Raw genomic sequence first — 8730 nt, forward strand, 5'->3', positions numbered from 1 at the left:
GACAATCGTGAATGGCCGATCGCATTCTTACAGCTGGTTCATTCTCTAAGTAGCCACACATAAATTCTAATCTGTGTTCTAACGACTAGTTGGGAGGAAAACAATGAGAGAATTGATGGAGCCATGCTTGTGGATGAATGTCGTTGCCAGAATTCTTAAATGTTTTGAATTTACGTGTAGTAATGAACAGCTTATAGTCAAAATCATCATGTCGGCGAGTCGCATGTCGGTCATTGTTACGTCGTTTCGGCGGTTCCATCTCAAAATTCGGTGTACCTTGCCAATTTCTTTCATAATTTCCGAAGTGTCCTGTGTTATTATTTTGTGGTTGTTCCGTATTTCTATGTCCCTCTTCCCGTGTTGGAGCGCGAGTGTCCTCTGAAATACGTAATTCTTGTATTACCTGTGTCATCTGATCTTGTACTTCCCGGATTTCTCTTTGGTGTTGCGTATTAATTTGATTCAGATTTTCTTTCAGTTTCCTAATTTGTTCGCTCTCTTCTGTGTCATTAAAGACTATCGGTTTTGTGTCATTCAGATTATCATCTACTTTCGTAGATAAATTAGTGAACTGATCCGAAAGTTCGGCTACTTTCTCCGATAGTGTACTTATTTCCTCAGTGTGTTTTTCTGAACCAAGTTTCAGAGTATCTACTGTGTCCTTTAAGTTTTCCTGAGTTTTTGCAAGTTGCGTAACCGAATCGGTAGATGCAACTGAGTCAAATTTAGCCTGCAAGGTCTCATGATTTTCATGAACAATAATTTGCAGTTCTTTTATGGCTGCTTCGTGATTCTGTAATGCATTTTCATGCCGCAAAAAAATAGGTTGAAAATGCTCACAAATTTGTGTTTTTACGTCATTACAGACTTTTTGACATTTCAATTCAATGTTATGTAACTCAGTAGTTAAATCTTCACGTGTTTGTTCAAGAGTTTGTTCCAATGAGTCTAGCTTTTTAAGATTTTGTTCCACTGTGTCTAACTTTTTAAGATTTTGTTCCACTGTGTCTAACTTTTTAAGATTTTGTTCCACTGTGTCTAACTTTTGCTGTGTTTGTCTCTGGTGTTGTTCCATTGTGTCTAACTTTTCAAGCTTTTGTCCCATTTGTTGCATTAATTGTAATAACAATGCACTGGTGTCTGAAACATGTTCCTCAGTGCTTTTCAGCAGTGAATTTGCACCGGCAACATTCACATTTTGACAAGCGGAAAATGTGTCTTGACTCATTTGAGAAAACGGTGAGGACCCAAAACCTAAGTCTACAGTATTTGCAATATCGTGTTCTGTCATTCCCGATTCCTGAGGCGAGCTGTTGCCGACCGATCGATCGATAATGCTTCCCTCTTCAATAATTGTTTCACTGTCCACGCCATTGTTTGCCGCCCGCTCCATTTCCCTATGCACAATTACCAAATTACTACTTTGAATGTCTGTTAATTCATTACACAGTGGTGCTGATAAGCTACGCTCGTCGTCACTATTATTTCTCATTTTACTTTGTAGCCTAGTGTTACGTTTTTCACACGCCATTATTGTCACAATATTTCACACGACAACACAGAAAAACACAATTTGAAGAGCAAAAATAAGAGAACACATTAACATAACACTGAAAATAATATCTAGTTAATTGCTACGCTGCGAAATACTTGCTGCAAATCTACATGCATGCCACAACTGTTTTACTGTACAACAATGAAAGACTACAACTACAAAGGAAATTCTCTCTATGATTACACGCTAGCAATAAACAAAATCTACACTAATTACACAAACTACAAGAAAAAATCAGAAGATTCCAGTGAGGTATCCTCGGCTAAGGGTCGACATATGAAACATCCCCTTTTTTTTTAATAATTGTACAGACTGTGCTTATGAAACGTCCCCTTTGAACAATTATACTGGACTGTGCTTAACCTGACACACAATATTTTGTTAGCGCAACGCAATCTGACTTTCAGAATTCCCTACAAAAGAATGGCCCTGACTAACATTAAACTATACCTTTCACAAATCACTAAATCACTTACCTCACAAAAATCTTCGTTACTCCCACTAATGCAATACAGCAAGCGCCACTACTGCCAGCTAAATAAAAGATTCAAACTACAGAAGGCACTAACTACTGATAGGGATAGTTAGCAAATGAAAGATATTAATAGAGAACAAACAATGTATTTACCTTAATAGTCATAATATATATAGCAGTTCATAACCAATTACAAAACTCCGCCATCTCTCTCCCCACATCCACCACTGCTGGCGGCTCACCTCCAACTGCGCAACGCTACGCGCTGTTCACATCCAGCTGCCGCTGCCCAACACTACAATGGCAGACAACAATGCAAACTAGCCCTAGACTGCACACAGCACAGCCAGTGACCTTCATACAGAGCGCTACGTAACGTTGCCAATAAGAAAGTATAAACAGCCTACTTACAGTGGAATGCACGCTACAGCGCATCGCTCGAAGCTGTGCTTGAAATAACAGATGTGTAACATTTCGTTGTCACTGTGGTGCCAACTGTTGCTGAAATTGCTGCTGCAGATGCAGCACACCTGCACCTGAGCCAAACGCCAAACACGATGGTCTTCCCTCTCGTTAGCGCCACGTGACCGTCCGGAGAGCGGTCTTCTTGGGACTGTAATTCTACATCTACATCTACATTTATACTCCGCAAGCCACCCAACGGTGTGTGGCGGAGGGCACTTTACGTGCCACTGGCATTACCTCTCTTTCCTGTTCCAGTCGCGTATGGTTCGCGGGAAGAACGACTGCCGGAAAGCCTCCGTGCGTGATCGAATCTCTCTAATTTTATATTCGTGATCTCCTCGGGAGGTATAAGTAGAGGGAATATATTCGATGCCTCATCCAGAAAACGCACCCTCTCGAAACCTGGCGAGCAAGCTACACCGCGATGCAGAGCGCCTCTTTTGCAGAGTCTGCCACTTGAGTTTGCTAAACATCTCCGTGACGCTATCACGTTACTAAATAACCCTCTGACGAAACGCGCCCCTCTTCTTTGGATCTTCTCTATCTCTTCTGTCAACCCGACCTGGTACAGATCCCACACTGATGAGCAATACTCAAGTATAGGTCGAACGAGTGTTTTGTAAGCCACCTCCTTTGTTGATGGACTACATTTTCTAAGGACTCTTCCAACGAATCTCAACCCGGCACCCTACTTACCAACAATTAATTTTATATGATCATTCCACTTCATATCGTTCCGCACGCATACTCCCAGATATTTTACAGAAGTAACTGCTATCAGTGTTTGTTCCGCTATCATATAATCATACAATACATTACATTTGTCTATGTTAAGGGTCAGCTGCCACTCCCTGCACCAAGTGCCTATCCGCTGCAGATCTTCCTGCATTTCGCTGCAATTTTCTAATGCTGCAACTTCTCTGTATACTACAGCATCATCGGCGAAAAGCCGCATAGAATTTCCGACACTATCTACTAGGTCATTTATATATATTGTGAAAAGCAATGGTCCCATAACAGTCCCCTGCGGCACGCCAGAGGTTACTTTAACGTCTGTAGACGTCTCTCCATTGAGAACAACATTCTGTGTTCTGTTTGCTAAAAACTCTTCAGTCCAGCCACGCAGCTGGTCTGATATTCCGTGGGCTCTTACTTTGTTTATCAGGTGACAGTGCGGAACTGTATCGAACGCCTTCCGGAAGTCAAGGAAAATGGCATCTACCTGGGAGCCTGTATCTAATATTTTCTGGGTCTCATGAACAAATAAAGCGAGTTGGGTTTCACACGATCGCTGTTTTCGGAATCCATGTTGATTACTACAGAGTAGATTCTGGGTTTCCAGAAATGACATGATACGCTAACAAAAAACATGTTCTAAAATTCTACAACAGATCGATATCAGAGATATAGGTCTATAATCTTGCGCATCTGCTCGACGACCCTTCTTGAAGACTGGGACTACCTGTGCTCTTTTCCAATCATTTGGAACCTTCCGTTCCTCTAGAGATTTGCGGTACACGGCTGTTAGAAGGTTAGAAGGGGGGAATGTTCTTTTGCGCACTCTGTGTAGAATCGAATTGGTATCCCGTCATGTTCAGTGGACTTTCCTCTATTGAGTGATTTCAGTTGCTTTTCTATTCCTTGGACACTTATTTCGATGTCAGACATTTTTTCGTTTGTGCGAGGATTTAGAGAAGGATCTGCAGTGCGGTTTTTCTCTGTGAAACAGCTTTGGAAAAAGGTGTTTAGTGACGTGGCCACCGCTGTCAGCAATCATGCACAGTGGATACATTCGTGCCAAGTCTTCCCGCAATGTCGCCGAAGGAACATCCACCTTCTCGTAGCCCTATTATACGACATCATTCAAACTCAGTGAGGTGATGATAATGGTGTCTTTCTCTCCTTAAGGGCGTTCTGGACCAACAGCAACTAATCACGTATCATCTCAAAGGTAACTAACGCTCACGCCCCTAAGAGTGTATTTAAAACAAACTTGATTTGCAACCTCATAGTGGCGCTGCTACCGCTACTCTTATGCGACTGGTTCGAAATTTGAATAGACATCATCTTTCAGACAAAGAAACACACCTACCAACTTTCGTTTATGTCGCACAACTCCTTCTTGGTGTTGGAATTTTTTCCATTAGTGTATATTAAAAAGGGTGGTTGAGAGGTGTCAACGTTGTCTAACTCTTTGGTTTATTTCAGACATACTATGTCTGCTGCCTGCTATCTGTATTTTGTTATTCATATACACACCCTGTGCAACTCTTATAAAATGAGATGGGATCCCTCTGCTTCTTAAAATTTCCCACTGTTTCGATTTACTTTATCAAATACTATTTCATAGTCATTGTCGTAGAAATATTGGTAAATTGAATTCACTGTGTTTTGCTGTAAGTTGTGTCATGGTTCAGATACAGTCCAAGCATGATCTGCATTTTCATAAACCATGTTGGGCATCAGATAACACAATTTCAGAGATAAACGATTTTAGATTAGTTAAAATTTTAGTCCATAATTTCTAGCACAAGTTCAGAAGGTTTGCACCTCTGTAGCTCTGACATTCATGTTGTTTTCTTTCTTATAAATCGAGGATATCTTGGGTATATTCCATTCTTCGGCTACATGACCATGTTCCCAGTACATACTCATAAATCGAGTATTCTTATCAAGTGCGAACAAATGCCGCCTAAGGATTTGGAATAAGTGTCATGTAGCTTTGACTAGAAATTTTCGAGTTTGGAAACAGACATTTCGAGCGTTAAGCAAAAGGTATAAGAGAATTTGTAAGTGTACAGAAGAGAACACTCACCTGTCACATGAGCTTACCTTTAAACAGAACATGATAGCTTAGCAAAGGCGGTATCTGTGGTGAAAATTAGCATCTCAGATTAACGCAACACATACTGTGATTTATCCGATCAAGAACAAAAAATATGGAAAGGTACTGAATTTTTTGAATGAGAACTGAAACGCATTAGTAACGATGCGCAAAACGTAAACGATCGTGCTGATGTTGGGTTATTTTGACAGTGATGCTACACTTGCAGGGAAGGTGGTAGAGCAACGTCGCACTCACCTTGCGGAAGTCGAAGGGATGGTAACCGAAAGGAATGTTACGAGTTCTGCACCACTTGTTAGCAGCAGACACAGTGGCTGCGCCAAAGACTGAGACGGCGTGGAGTTTTATAATTATTTATTGAACTTTCTTTAGAACTTCGCCCTCGTCGTCGCTGCCCAGCCCTGCGGATCCCTCTGCCTGGCTGCTGCTGTGTGGATTCTCCGACAATGCGTGCAACGTGCTGATCGCACTCGGGAGCCTCAGACCACCAGTGCTCCCTGAAGCCAGGATGCCCTGTGGTTGAGATGAACTCGTCGCCGCTCGGCGCCCCCGTACGGCACGCCCACGGACCCGCTTCGCCGTGAGGTCAGCTGCCAACGCCTGCTGCACCGGCGGCTGGCAAGCCGTCAGTCGCGATGTCCGCGAGATTCCGTCATGGAGGGACCACGCGCCGTGGGGCCGGGTTGCCGTGAGGTCCGGTCATCAGTCCCTGCCGGCGCCTGTGACCAAGACCGTGCTGTGGCCGGTCCTGCTGGAAGTTCTTGCTGTAGTTGGTCAGCCATGGTGCCGACCGAATTCGGGCCGACCTCCAGAGCTGAAGTTGACCTCTGGCGGCGAACGGATGACTCCTGGGACCAGGAACAGACTTCCGGAATCGTCACCTACGAAGATTGAACATTCTAACATGGACTCCGTCCTTCCTCAGATCCCAACTGCTTCCTAATGGCTTCTGTCTGTTGCTGCCTGCGCTCCACTATTTACGAGGTGCATTCAAGTTCTAGGGCCTCCGATTTTTTTTCTTCGGACTGGAAAGAGATAGAAACATGCGCATTGTTTTAAAATGAGGCCGCGTTCATTGTCAAAACGTCCCAGAGATGGCAGCACCGTACGGCAGATGGAATTTTACCGCCAGCGGCGAGAATGAGAACTGTTTTAAATACTTAAAATGGCGACGTTTTCCTTACTTGAACAGCGTGCAGTCATTCGTTTTCTGAATATGCGTGGTGTGAAACCAATTGAAATTCATCGACAGTTGAAGGAGATATGTGGTGATGGAGTTATGGATGTGTCGAAAGTGCGTTCGCGGGTGCGACAGTTTAATTAAGGCAGAACATCGTGTGACAACAAACCGAAACAACCTCTGGCTCGCACAAGCCGGTCTGACGACATGATCGAGAAAGTGGAGAGAATTGTTTTGGGGGATCGCCGAATGACTGTTGAACAGATCGCCTCCAGAGTTGGCATTTCTGTGGGTTCTGTGCACACAATCCTGCATGACGACCTGAAAATGCGAAAAGTGTCATCCAGGTGGGTGCCACGAATGCTGACGGATGACCACATGGCTGCCCGTGTGGCATGTTGCCAAGCAATGTTGACGCGCAACGACAGCATGAATGGGACTTTCTTTTCGTCGGTTGTGACAATGGATGAGACGTGGATGCCATTTTTCAATCCAGAAACAAAGCTCCAGTCAGCTCAATGGAAGCACACAGATTCACCGCCACCAAAAAAATTTCGGGTAACCGCCAGTGCTGAAAAAATGATGGTGTCCATGTTCTGGGACAGCGAGGGCGTAATCCTTACCCATTGTGTTCCAAAGGGCACTACGGTAACAGGTGCATCCTACGAAAATGTTTTCAAGAACAAATTCCTTCCTGCACTGCAACAAAAACGTCCGGGAAGGGCTGCGCGTGCGCTGTTTCACCAAGACAACGCACCCGCACATCGAGCTAACGTAACGCAACATTTCTTCGTGATAACAACTTTGAAGTGATTCCTCATGCTCCCTACTCACCTGACCTGGCTCTTAGTGGCTTTTGGCTTTTCCAGCAATGAAAGACACTCTCCGTAGCCGCACATTCACCAGCCGTGCTGCTATTGCCTCAGCGATTTTCCAGTGGTCAAAACAGACTCCTAAAGAAGCCTTCGCCGCTGCCATGGAATCATGGCGTCAGCGTTGTGAAAAATGTGTACGTCTGCAGGGCGATTACGTCGAGAAGTAACGCCAGTTTCATCGATTTCGGGTGAGTAGTTAATTAGAAAAAAAATCGGAGGCCTTAGAACTTGAATGCACCTCGTATATCCGACAGGAGGACGTTTTTTACCCTCGGTGGTAGCTTTTTGTTATTACTCTCACAGTAAATTGCAGCGTAACTTAGCGTGCTGGCCTCACTTCCCCTTACTCAGCACTCTCCAGGTTTCACTCGGCGCTCGGTCTGTGTGCGTCCTTGCGTCACTCTGTTGGTAGACTGCTGCTGTCAGCCAGGCTATCTGTGCCTGCCTACTTCGCAACGCCTCGGTCGCCGGCGTGCCTCTGTTTTGCCATTCTCCACTGCATGAAGCAACTCTTACTACATGTGGCCACAACAGGAAGGAAAAGATTGTTAACAAACTCGATACCGATTTGAAGAGCGCTATTCAACAAATAGATAACGAAACAGTTTAGGAAACTTGCGTTCAGTTTACCTGGCGTTCATTAATAACAAACGTACGAACTGCAAAACAATAAATATGCAAAGCAACAGTTCTTCCCCTAGCACTACACATGAGAAAAAAGAAATGACTGTCGGAAGGACAGACTCAACATATAGAAGAGTCAAAACAACCTTCCATGAAATTAAAAGCAGTGGCGGTAATATTAAGAGTGCAGTGGGGATTCCACTGTTAAACACAGAGGAAACAGCGGATATGTGTAACGAGTATATTGAAGGCCTCTATGAGGGCGATGACTCGTCTGATGACGTGATAAAAGCGGAAACAAGAGTCGATACAGAGGAGATAGGGGATCCTGTACTAGAATAAGAATTTAGAAGAGCTTTGGGACTCATGGACTGTGCAGCTGGTCACGGCGGAGGTTCGAGTCCTCCCTCGGGGATGGGTGTGTGTGTTTGTCCTTAGAATAATTTAGGTTAATTAGTGTGTGACCTTAGCAGTTGAGTCCCATAAGATTTCACACACATTTGAACATTTTTGAAGAGCTTTGGGAGACGTAAGGTCGAATAAGGCAGTAGGGATAGATAACATTCCATCAGAGTTTCAAAAATCATTGGGGAAGGCGGCAACAAAATTATTATTCACTTTGGTGTGCAGAATGTATGAGTATGGCGGTATGCCATCTGGCTTTTAGAGAAACAACATCCACACATTTCCGAAGATTGTAATAGCCGCCAA

This window comes from Schistocerca nitens, chromosome 5 (assembly GCF_023898315.1).
Source record: "Schistocerca nitens isolate TAMUIC-IGC-003100 chromosome 5, iqSchNite1.1, whole genome shotgun sequence".
NCBI lineage: Eukaryota > Metazoa > Arthropoda > Insecta > Orthoptera > Acrididae > Schistocerca > Schistocerca nitens.